The sequence below is a fragment of the Ctenocephalides felis genome, unplaced genomic scaffold (genome assembly GCF_003426905.1).
Source record: "Ctenocephalides felis isolate EL2017-DRISC unplaced genomic scaffold, ASM342690v1 CF-g0.4_SCAFFOLD_01492, whole genome shotgun sequence".
Lineage (NCBI taxonomy): Eukaryota > Metazoa > Arthropoda > Insecta > Siphonaptera > Pulicidae > Ctenocephalides > Ctenocephalides felis.
In genome coordinates, this window is record NW_020537646.1 from 29,687,650 (window position 1) to 29,694,017 (window position 6,368).

Consider the following 6,368-nt stretch of genomic DNA (forward strand, 5'->3'; position numbering starts at 1 on the left):
ACTACTACAAGAAATGATTCTGTGCAGTATTTGTAAATAATAATAACCAGCAGGATTTACACGCATTCCAGCGTAGTTTGAATTAATAACAATTGATAGCGAGTATGCATTCACAGGAAACGTTAGCATAAAATTCTGCGGGCATTTTATTGTTGAGCATATTATACGATATAGTGATAGGTCAAGTTTAGATATAATTTTGATGGTCAGTCAGCTGGTGCTCTACTGATAAAAAGTCTAACACAATAGATAAAATTAACAGTATCATATTTCTTCTTTTATTTTAAATGCAATTAGAAGATATATCTTCAGCGAAATACTGATTCGACATAGATTTGCTACTAATTTAGAAAAAATAGAGATAGTTATCGAAGAATAGTTTATGCATTTGCACATAAGAACAACTTATGTTCACAATACTTTTTTCATCCCACAGATTCCAATCATTAAACAGCTCATAAAATGGAAAGTAATATTGCAAACCTAGATTTATATTTTCTATGGATTATTATTTACATTTTAATATCAATCTTTTATTGAAGATTGAAAACTCTGCATTATTAGTGCAGTAAACGGAGAGGAAAAAAGGGTGTAACCTCTGAATTTTTTTACTGTGCTCCGAATTGAATGAAATTTTGGAATTAGGTTCATCTTACCCTCAAGTTCAAAAGTGAAAACAATTCACCCCCCGAATTCACTTCATTATAGATATCTTGATAAATTCTAGCAGATTCACTACTTTAGTACAAACTATTCGCAGAAAACTTACGATTTTATAAAAACTTTTTTTTCCAATTTTTTTAAAAATCGAAATTATTTTCATTATATCTCAAAAAGAATAAAAGATACGTATAAAAGCATATAGAGAAAAATCAAAGGGATTTTTCTGGCTTATTATTGTTTTTTATTATTTTTCTTTCACACTAAAATTGACAGAGTTATGAATGTTTAAAGACTGCGCGGCCGCGCAAATCGGAAAAAAAAGTTTTTATAAAATCGTAAGTTTTCTGAAAATAGTTTGTACTAAAGTAGTGAATCTGCTAGAATCCATCAAGATATCTATAATAAAGTGAATTCTAGATGGAATGTGAATTACTTTAATTCTGGTGGAAATGGCGCTCATTAAACTATATGATTTAAAAGAAAAAAACTTTGTATATGCTTCTTATTTGCGTGATAGCTCACTCATTTTACACGCAAAACACTTGTAACTGCACTCATTTTAAAGCTTATGTTGAGCACTATAGAACCCAATTTCACCGAAATGCATAAAATGTAAAACCTCGACACTAGATGGCTTTAAATACAGCAATTAAATCTTGAACGAAATAAAAAACGACTTTGTTCTTTCAAAACTTGCTTAATATTTTTCCTAGAACACTTTATGTAATACCGATTTATTAGGATTTTAATTGACTTTATTTTGTTCATTACATGATTTTTGTTAAAATGTATATTTTAGGAGATATTTGCAAAAATACGAAGAAAAACGCCAAAAATATATGAATCTTTAGTGGCCAGTAACTTGAAAAGTATTAGTTTTTTTGAAAAACTAAAAGACATTTTTTTTTATTATAATTAGTTCTTCTATCGATTTCCGATGTTATTTTGTAAAAGTATAATTACACAATTTAGAAGGGGTGTCACCCCCCGGGGGGTAATGGCGCAACCCGAATTGTTTTCACTTTTGAACTTGAGGGTAAGATGAACCTAATTCCAAAATTTCATTCAATTCGGAGCACAGTAAAAAAAATCAGACCTAAAACGCTCCGTTTACTGCACTATTATGAAATGTGTATACATTTGCGTATGCAAACGTGAAATATAGAGTTAAGTGAATATCAAATAATTTTTAAACTATTACGAGATATTTTTGCTCGAACCTTCTAATAATTTTGCCAATATATATGACGTACAAATTGCGGGTAGCCATATAAAGACAAGATCTCCTTAAACGTATATTTTACTTTGAGAAATGATACACATAATACTCTGTCGCTCATGACTGTCTTCTCAAATATTCAAGCGTAGGTTAAAACCTGTTATATAACCTTAAAAGATATGGGACGAACCATTTTGTAGAGAAAGAAGAAGAGTTTGTTAATCGTAGGTAAAATTTAATCGCTTAATTAACATATGTATTTTATACAACACATGCAACTTGATAGAAAAATTATTATAATGCTTTCATGTTTCAATGACTGGACAACGCATTATAAACAAGGTGATATATAATATAATATCAACAATTATAATTAGTCGCATCAATTTTCAAAATATACATCATGCACCTGGATCACACAAAGAATTTCTTTATCTTATAAATATAAAATAAAGATAAGTTCTTATCTAAATTACAAAGCTCTTGTTATAATATATATATATATATATATATATATATATATATATAAATATATATATATATATATATATATATATATGTGTGTGTGTGTTTTGGAACTAACTGCAACCTGAGAACTTGCCAACTGTTTGATATCGAAAGCATTTTAAAAATTTAACGAGATAAAATTACTGGATGAGTTGTGTCCATTTTCAATCGTAATTTTTTTATCCATACTTTGTTTTTTATATGAGCTAAGTATTGCTATAAAATTTATTTCTCAAGTGTATTAAAATCTGTTAACTAAGAGCCAAATGCTGATTGTGGGAATCGAATGTGTATAAATGAAATACATATATGCAAAGAGAAGTATGTACTTGTTAATTCGTTACTAATAACAACGGCACATTTTAGAGCTGAGTGAAACTGCTAATTAAATTCGCGTTATCCTGTAGTGTAAAAAATAAATGTCTACAATATCGATATTGTACCAGTGCTAGATGGATTCTAAAAAACGGAAAAAATCACTCTAAAAAGTAATTTGATATTACTACAAAAAGAGTGTGTTAATATAGTTAAAATAATTGTATAATGATGAATTAAAATAATTTCAGTATCTTGAAATAAATTTACTTAACGATACAATTTCCACAGCAGGAATATATTCAAAGCACATGCTTAAAATAAAATTTTCTTGGTTCCAATTCTCAATATGATTTAGACTAATTTGAACTCATGAACAAAAATGTTTAAAATGAGTATATCATTCATCACACTTTTTGTTGGAATGTATATGCAATTTTAAGACACATAGCGTTATATTGAACGTAAGTCAATTAAATGTAAGATAGACCAATATTTACCTTTACATAAGATAAATATCAAGGAGCTATGACACGTTCTTTATAGGTCAATCTCTCCTTCATGAAAATATCATTAATCAAAGGTGTGTTATATAATAAAAACGTCCAAGACATAGTTCACATTTAATATGAGAACTGTCTACACATAATTCATAGGCATTAAATCAAACCATCAAAACAAAACCGCGAAATGACGAGGGAATTAGTTGGAAACCAGAATTTAAGTGTATTAATGTGTCAGTATGACGGCTATTGAAAAATAATACTGTTATATGTAAATGTTTGCAAAACTATGAAATTACAGAAGCGATAAGTTTTTTATATATAATTGGAAAGGAACAAAATGGGTAAATTATAATTTTAATATCTGTATGAATAAATATTATACATCTGACATCTAAATATCGCAAGAATATTTACTTGGTAAAAGTAAAAAATGAGAAAAGTGAGGTATATGTAATAAAATTTAAATAAATCACACAAAGAAGTATTGATCCTTTCCTGTGAGAATTATATGAAAAATTGAATAAGCTTTAATAATTACCATTTGATAGCTCAAATAATCATAAATAGTAGATATCATAATCTACTATATTATCCTATATCTTTAATTATATCATTATATTCGATTTCAAATATTTGAATATTTCGATAATCCATTGATAAATTTAATTTGAATGATAAATACCTTTAACTTTGTTTAATCGCTAGCAAAAACACAATTGGCGATGAACACTAACCTGTAAATAAAAAAAAATATGTTATACAATTTAACACAATATATAAATATAAATGAAGCTGTTTCATCATTTAATCATATCATTTTGCTATAAAGTTATTTTTAAAACAGCGCAAAAATAACTATGTGTCAATGACACATAAATGTAAGCATATTAACAAAGTAAGATAAGCTTTGCATTTCATGGTATTCGTATTGTCAACTTTGATTGTTTCAATACATTTTCATTGTTAAAAAGTTATAATTATCATGTGTCACACGTAATTTCTTTATCATCAAGAATTATAAAGTAAATATAACATTGCCTATTTTTCTAAATTCCATTGCCTAAATATAACGGAGTATTTGTTTTGGAATACTCTTCTTGCATTTATTGAATTATGGTTTTCTAAATAGATAAATTATATAAAGACAATAACTTTATTTGATAAACTACAAACTGAAGCATTCGCCAAACACAACTATCCAGACACATAAATGTAGTTAGTACGATAGTTGAATGTAATAATAGAAAATTTTGTTGGGCGCTAGCCAGGCGACAACTAAAACCGAATTTCGAAAGCATCCCGCCACAGATTCAATGTGTTAGCGTGAATGCTATCTGTAATACCATGGACGAGATGAGCTACTTTTTGCTACTAAAATCTACGAACTGAATTTTCCGGGCAATAGGAGCCACGATATAGAAATAAAATCACAGCGAAACGTCATAAACGTGCGTGTGCGCTCCGAAGGACGTAAAATCATGCTCTATAACACTCGAAATCAAAACGGTCGTCAATTTTACTATGAAGAGTTTGTTAAATTTCGTGAGCTGATTAAAATTGTTTAATGGGTACATTCAAAGTTCTACTAAGAATAATTTTCAGTGCATTTACTATTATACTATTATTAATCATAATAGTGCCCATAAATCTCATGATAGAAGAAAAACACCGAAAGTACTCTAATCCTATTAGCAATACAATACCATCAATAGATGTAGAACCTACACAAAATATGAATAACAAAAATTAAAGAATAGTCTACAGTTGTCACAAATACATTGTTTGTTATTAAGGACAATCATTTGACACTTATCTTTCTACAACCAAAAATAGGTTGATTGATATTACCCAATGACGAAGAGCCAAAAAATTTAAATCGCCTCTTTTAGCATCTTTCATCTAAATCTACAATCATCCATAATTTTTAAAAGAAAACAACTATAAATTTAGTTGTATGTGCGTCATGTAGTTATAGAATTTATTATTTAAAAATTCTCCTCCGATAACTGAGGTTTTTGGGTTATAATTTAACCCTTGTAGCTATGGACTGTATTAAACACTGATTTATTACTAAGATATAGTGAAAGAAGATATATTTATTGGTTATTTATTATACATACATGTTATTAAGCGGACTTTACTTTTAGAAGTGAACAATTAATCCCATCAAACACTCCTCTACCCCCTCTTAGAGGGACAGCAACCATCCCGTGTAAAAGCTCAATGACATGAAGATTGCTACTTTCATGGCCAATATAATAAAATGAAAATACATTAGTTTCAATTTATTTTATACTGAAGCTGACTTACTGCACGAACTACTACATAGCAAATACAGTAAATATTATTCAAAAATATATTTCTTTTACTCCCAAAAATTCCATTTTTACCCCTTTCATACTTATATCATTCATCAACAATAATTCATAATGGAAATTTATTATAGAAAATTTAAATTTTAAATAAATAAATACCAAACAACATTATTCATATGAGTTCGATTATAACGTCTGATTAGTACCGCATGACTGATTTTCTCCATTCTATGTCAAAAGCTCTGTTTTTGGAAATTAATGCAATTCATACTTCGTAAATATGCGTGTAATAATATAGAAGACAAATCAAATATGTTATATAACGGTACTAAAAGTAACGTCTTATTTCGAATTATTATTTGATCATTTGTAACGGATTGAATATTCAAGTATATGCCCGTATAATGTACACGGATCAATAAATATACAATAGAACATGGAAAAATCCATGGATATACCAAATTTATTAAGTAATAATAATTGATAATTCCGGTAACAAATATTCTACGATCTACAAATTACGAAAACGTTTAGCAAATATGTACTTAAGATTTGTTCCAAAATACATATACATCTTTTGTTACCAATAGACTAATAACCGAAATTAATAATATTATATTATATTGAGAGACAGCTAGGAAAAAGAAGAAAAAATCTTAATAGCACTTAGGAGAACGTTGCTCATTTTTCTGCTTGGCCCCGCTGTATCAAATACAAAAGTTTTCATCATATTATTTAGAACTTAATAAAAATCTGTTTAAATTAATGATATAACAAGGTAAGTTAATAAAAAGCATATAAAACAATTAGTAACTGATGTGTAGTTTTTTCGGCAATACTCAG